Source organism: Maniola hyperantus, chromosome 10 (genome assembly GCF_902806685.2).
Source record: "Maniola hyperantus chromosome 10, iAphHyp1.2, whole genome shotgun sequence".
Taxonomy (NCBI): Eukaryota; Metazoa; Arthropoda; class Insecta; order Lepidoptera; family Nymphalidae; genus Maniola; species Maniola hyperantus.
Genome location: NC_048545.1, coordinates 2862422 through 2869607, shown reverse-complemented (window position 1 = coordinate 2869607; position 7186 = coordinate 2862422). Strand labels below are relative to the sequence as shown.

Below are 7186 nucleotides of genomic sequence, written 5' to 3'. Positions count from 1 at the left end.
AAAAATATTTTTACAAACTGTTGTTTTATAAGACCTTTAACTATTGACCTCATAAGAAAGGTCAGAGTCACTCAGCGGGCGATGGAGAGAGCTACGCTCGGAGTTTCTCTACGTGATCAAATCAGAACGGAAAAGATCCGTAGGAGAACTAGAGTAACCGGCATAGCTCAACGGGTTGCGAAGCTGAAGTGGCAATGGGCAAGGGCACATAGTTCGTAAAACCGATAGTCGTTGGAGTCCCAAGGTGCTAGAATGGCAACCTCGCACCGAAAAACGCAGTGTTGGAAGACCACCCACTAGGTGGACGGATGACATCATACGAGTCGCAGGGAGCCGCTGGATTCAGGCGGTGCAAGACCGTGGCGTGTGGAAGTCCATACAAGAGACCTATGTCCGGCAGTGGACTTCTATCGGTTGATGATGATGATGATGATGATGTTGTTTTATAGAAGCTGATCCGCTCGCCTTCGGTCGTGTAAAATTTGATAAAATGCATGCAAAATGAGATCTCACTCACCATTTTAACGTTATGTGTCAAAAGTACGATTTTAGTCCTTATTTTAAAGGTAAATCGTACTTTTGACATGACAGTTGACTCATAACTAGAGTTAAAATGGCGAATGAGTTCTTATTTTGTACGGACTATATACCTGTATATGTATACATTAGCTTATTCCCACGACTTCGTCCGGGTGGACTAAAATTTAAAAACCCTATGTTACCTCTTTAGGGGTTGAATTTTAAAAAATCCTTGCAAATGTCTCTGCATGCCAAATTTCAGCCCGATCCGTCCACTAATTTGAGCTGTGCGTTGATAGATTAGTCAGTCAGTCAGTCAGCTTTTCATTTAATATACACGTATAGATAATTTATAGCGTTTGTTAGGTAATTCTGGTCGGACGGGTCTGAATAGTCGGCTATATTCCGACAAATAAGTAAAGTTTAGCCGACCATACCTACATATACCTACGAGTGAATTACTATATGATGCCCGCGACTTTGTCAGCGTGGATTTAAGGTTTAAAAAGTGACCTCCCTTCCCAGGTTACAAACTATATATCTGTAAAAATTTCATTAAAATTGGTTAAACGGATAAACCGTGAAAATTTAGTAAATAGATCAATCAATAAAATTTTATTTGCTTTAAATGTAGAGAGACACACTTTCGCATTTATAATATTACTATGGATATACTTGTGGAGGTTGGTAGTTATTAAAAACGATAGAAAAATACATTATTTTATTAGTTCTACAAAATTTTAATCTAAAGAGAGTTAATTCTAAAGTTAAACTAGACTAAACTTTAAACACCTGCCCATTCACACGACATAATTTGGGAGGCAAGTGGTCATGATGCCCCAATATCTCGACAAACTTTCCCTCCGGAGTTACCACCAGTTTGGCCTTGCATCCCACCTTTTTCTTCGAACAGTACCACCTCGTCTTGCTGTTCATTGACACGAAAGTGTATCCGTCGTACACGAGGAGATGGCCACCGCTTCGGTTGCTGGGTATAATCTCTATTGGGTCTGAAATAAAGAAAAAATTACGAACTATTCTTTATTATTACCTTTCTTACCCGACTACGGCAAAGCAAAGAGAAGGGTTACGATTTTAGAAGTTTATGTATTTACTTAGTTGTTTCATAAAAACGAGTACCTGCATAGTTCGGACACACGAGTAGATATTATAGACCAGAGGGGAAGCTTCACACTAGCTCACGCACACTACGACGTGCCACGAACGCTCTGTGCGCCCAGTTTGGCGGCAAACGGACGCGTCTGTGCGCGTGTGTGTGTGTCGTGGTGTGCGTGAGCTGCGCTAGAGTGAGTGAACCTACAGCCAGCCGCTAGTATGAAGCTTCCCCTGTGGTCTATATAATATCTACTCGTGTGGTTCGGATGCGGTGCGAATGATTTTTTTTTAAACATTGTACCTTGTACATTGGCAACAGTGTTCAATTATTACTATCGTTATTAACTTATACAGTTACTCACTTTCAAATGATGGAACATTTGACGCCGGCCAGTGACGTCGAAGCCTCAACGTTTTGTTACAAGGTACATTAACCGCCGTACTCAGAGTGGCTAAGTTTGGTTAAAACGAGACAGAGCTATATCTCTCACATAAATCTATCTCGTATTAACTCAATCTTAAGTAATGATTAGTGACTCTGAGTACGACAGTATCTGTCGTGAACTGCGCCTGAGTTCAATACCATTTAACTTACATCATAGTTTAATGATTTTCCCACTCGCAGCCCTATACAAATTGGGGGGCGGATGGTTATGTTCACTTTCTAGAACTTGCACCAGTTGCCCTTCCGAAGTGGTCTGAAGTCGCGCCCTGCAACCTCCTGCCTTCTTGGAACAGTACCAACGTGTGTTGTGAGTCATATGGGCATAGGTATAGCCCTTGTATATCAGCATCATGCCCTTCCCACGGTTGGTTGGTATGAATTCCAGTACATCTTAAAGAAAACGCGATTACTTCAAATGTACGGAAAGGACAAAAATTTTATTTCACAAAGAACAACAAGCTTAAAAGGTAAATTTCCGTACGTTTTTTCCCCGCAAATCTGTGAACTATAGGAACTATTTAACTATTTAAATTCAAATTTACTTATTTTTGTAAATTTTATCTCAAACTTAAAAAAACACACTGTATATGTAGCACGTTTATTAGGCTCTCAAACGTAAAAGAGTTCAATAAGATAAGAAAAACTACCAACCGAAATATAGCATTAAAATTTATTAATAAGTATCAGTCAAACTAAAAATAATTCAGACATTGGTATATTTCTATTAATAGTACATAATGATATACATTTCAAAAATAATTTCGCTTGGTCTGGGATTCTGGAGGGGTTTTGGACCCCCAAACTTGGCTACAGCCCCAAGCCTGGCTACGGCTACAGCCATGCATGCATGCACCTCTGTGTTTTTTTTTAAATAGAGATAGCGAGCAAATGAGCAGGCGGGTCACCTGATGTTAAGTGATTACCGCAGCCCATGAACATTTGCAGCACCAGAGGAACCGCCGATGCGTTGCCGGCCTTTTAGGAATTTGTTAGTCCGCCCCTTGAATAACCCCATGTTGTAATCTAAAGGGAACACCGCCGAAGGTAGTTGATTCCACTGTTTGCATGTGCGTGGAAAAAAGGATCTGGCACAACGGGTGGTCGAAGTTTGTTGTTGTTTGAAATTTGGTCAACTGCGGATTTCGATAACCTTCCCATCCGCGCCTCTTACGAAAACCGGCGGTGGATGGTTATGTTTACCATTCAGAACATAAAGCAACCCCTCTTTAGCAGAAGTCATAACTTGCGCTTTGCACCCATACGGTGTTCTGGTGCACATCCATTTAGTTTTCATTTCGTTGACGCAGCGATAGGTATGGTTTTGGAAAATTAATAACAAATCCTCGGCCTGACCGGTTGGTATGAATTTCCGTGCACTACCTGAAAGTAATTCCAAAACATAATATTATCGGTATAGGTTACTCGTATACCTATATGTATTAGAAGACCCAAGCCGCGCGTATAGTACGCGACAGGTCGAGATGGCAATCGGGGTATGAGGCTGCGGGGACGTCCCGCACTATCCCATACCGGCGCGGGCGGGGTGATTACGTAAACCTTGCAGTAGCGACAGCAACGCGACAGCAGTAGCAATCCGACAGTTAATTTGCTATCTCTCTTCTTCTTCTTCTTATTTTGCTTTGTGGCTATTGCTGTCTCTCTCTAGCCGGACGTTTGACAGCAATGATCGCGAGATACGCATGTCGCAAGCCTGTCGCGAGATACGTTATCATCCCGCGGGTTAGCGTGAGGGCTGTGCGGCTGTGCGGAGCGGAGCGTCCTCACCCCGATTGCCATCTCGACCTGTCGCGTACTAAACATAGATATCTAGGTACCTAGTTATTTTTAATGTGAAGATATAACAGAATTGAGATAAAAGTTACCCTGCTGGGAAACAAACCCGAGGCTCCAAAAATAAAAGATTATGAGAGACTAAAACTAATTGGGAACATGGCTCAGTGAATAATATTTCCAATGAATACCTACATTGGAAATATTATTCACTGAGCCATGTTTGCTCAAGTCCTCCTAGCGCCTGCAGACTGAAATTATGACAATCATCATCATCATCACCGGCCCACTAAGTACTGAACCCACGTCGTCTTCTCACAGAATAAGAAGTGTTTAGGCCATAGTATTGTAAAGAAAACAACTCCGAGATGAATTTAACAATTTTATTAATTTAAATTATATTATATTTAATTTACAAACATAATACTTTCGATAAAACTAATTACTATTTAATTATACCGAATTATTTTATTTAATCATCATCAGCATCACTTTAAATCACTACCCCTATTATAAATACGAAAGTGTGTTTGGTTTATTGGTTTGTCCTTCAATCACGTCGCAACGAAGCAGCAACGGATCAGCGTGATTTTTTGCATAGGTATAGTCAAAGACCTGGAGAGTAACTACTTTTTATCCCGGAAAATTAAAGAGTTCCCACGGGATTTTCAAAAACGTAAACCCACGCGAACTAAGTCGCGGGCATCAACTAGTTATAAAGTAAAGATAATATTATACCGATTTGATTTTATTCAAGTTAAGTATGGATTAAGAAAACCAGTAAGTACTTTAGCAGAAAGTAACCGTGCCGTTTCAGGGTTTCGTACCTGAAAAGGGAAAAGGGAGCCTTGATGGAAAGCCATGATGAGGTTCAGGTTGCAGCGCGGAGAAGATGATGCGTTTTCAATCTGGACTTGAAGGCACTTCAGTTATACATGTTAGAAACCCATAGAGCAGAAACAAAGAGGAGTTGACCTAAGCAACTGTGCACTGTGATTTTCAACTAGGTCCTGACGTCATCACTGTGGGCGGGGCCTTAGTTAGTATGCTGTCTGCGTTCGTCAGGTTCACATATATTGAGACTCGTATTACCGGTGTGTTTTCGCGTTTTTAAGAACAAAAGGATGAAGTGTTGTGTTTTATCGTGTCAAAGTTATTCAGACAGACGTTCTATGAATGCTATGAATGGTATCACATTTCATTTGTAAGTAATTTTATACGTAATTTCTACACTTATTGACATCTAGTGTGAGATAGCTGAACTATGTAGTGACATCAATATATCGATGTTAGGTCGCTAAGCGAGTAGTTTTGCTACTAACCCGCAGATGGAAAATTGAGAAGTGGGCGGCGTTCCACAACCCCTCACCCCGCAAAATGTCACTCGATATTTCATAGGGAAATCTTAATACAACATCTCCTCTTTGTTTCTGCTCTATGTAGAAACCTATACGCTGAAAGGGTGATCCACACCTTAAGAGGTTCGTATCATGTCCGAGTAGATTGGATTTGAACACAAGGATGGCTTACAGTTTCTCGCTGTTCTTTGATAAACCTGTGAAGGAACATCAAGATTGTGAAGTTCCTGAGCTCACTCTCCAAAGTATAACCCTGATAGAAGTCCCATTGGAGGCCACATTCCGTATCACGCGTTTGTTTCTCTTATCAATTTTGAAGAGATCTTACAAGACTTGTAGATTGCGGACTTTGCACACTTTCCCGTCAGGTGTTCTCAACAAAACCGGCGGTGGATGGTTATGTTCACCGCATAGAACTTCAAGCAGATGCCCTTCCGGGGTGGTTATAACTTGCGCTTTACACCCATACGGCCTTTTACAGCATTTCCAACGAGTTTTCATCTTGTTCACGTAACCGAAAGTGTGGCTTTTGAAAACTAGTAACCATCCTGTGCATTTTTTAGTCGGTATGAACTCCAATGTATTATTGTCTAAAAATTAAATGGATTAGAAATAGTTAAATGGATGTAAGTACAGAAATAGGTAAACGATTAGAAAATCGATACATTTGACAATAGCTTACTACTATTTCTATTTAAATTATTTTCTGATTAGTGACTTCTTAAAATAAGTACATCTGATAATAAATGCATTAAAAATAGTAAAATGGATGTGAGTACAGAAATAGGTAGTTCAATTTTAACAATAGCTCACTTAGTACTATTTAAATTATTTTCTGATTAGTTACTCCGTAAAATAAGGACACCTACTAATAAATTGATTAAAAATAGTTAAATGAATGTGCGTAGGTACAGAAATAGGTAATTCAATTAGAAAATCGATACCTTTAACAAAAGCTATCTAATTTTTTTCTGATTAGGTACTCCCTGAAATAAGGACATCTAATAATAAAATACTTAGATAATAATTATTCCATAATTTTATTTAAGACACCTTAAACCTCAAAGAATAGTATACTACCAAACTTGTAGTGGAAAAACACTAGGCACCAAAGCAGTACAAATAGTTTTTATAAACTTAGGTTTAGTATTTAAACTGATTAACCGTGGGGAGTTGTGTGTTTGAAACAATCCTCATTGAACACATTTCTTAGTTATTTTTTTGACTAATAAGTAATAACTAATTAAAATACTTAAGGATCCTTAGTATATCGATAGTTGATCATAAACATTTTCATCAGTATCGTTATCATTTAGAAGCTGTGATAGCCTAGTGATTAGGTCCGCCTTCGATCCCGGGCACGCACCTCTAACTTTTCGGAGTTATGTGCGTTTTAAGTAATAAAATATTACTTGCTTTAACGGAAAGGAAAACATCGCGAGGAAACCTGCATACCCGAGTTCTCCATAATGTTCTCAAAGGTGTGTGAAGTATGCCAATCCGCACTTTGCCAGCGTGGCAGACTATGGTTAAAACCCTTCTCACTTTGAGAGGAGACCCGTGCTATGTAGTGAGCCGACGATGGCTTGATCATGATGAATCATTATCACGATTATCTAGGGCCACAGCCAGTGGCGTGCAGCTCATAAAGGCATAATCGCACTGCTTACCCTCATTGTAATAAATCAATGCTTATTTTTCATTTTAACCTGCCGTGCAATAAGTTCATACATAAATACATACCCTGGCTTGAACTCCTGTGCACGCCACTGGCCACAGCACAGCGACTTCTTGGTTAGTGCTAGAGCGTTGCGCGTGTATCCTCTGATGACTTACATATTATCTAATTTTGTTAGTAGTACAGCTGACCTGCTATCATCATCATCACGATCAACCCATCGCCGGCTCACTACAGAGCACGGGTGTCCTCTCAGAGTGAGCAGGGTTTTGGCCATAG

The 7186-nt window shown here is 40.0% G+C and overlaps 1 long non-coding RNA gene across 1 annotated transcript; it reads right to left on the bottom strand.

Annotated features, from left to right (window-relative positions):
• Window positions 1-1226: 1226 nt before the first annotated feature.
• LOC117985856 (uncharacterized) lies at window positions 1227-3730 on the bottom strand. Its single transcript, XR_004674064.2, has 2 exons — window positions 2231-3730; window positions 1227-1529 (listed from the first exon to the last, which is right to left on the bottom strand). It is a non-coding gene; the product is annotated as an uncharacterized lncRNA (long non-coding RNA).
• Window positions 3731-7186: the final 3456 nt, after the last annotated feature.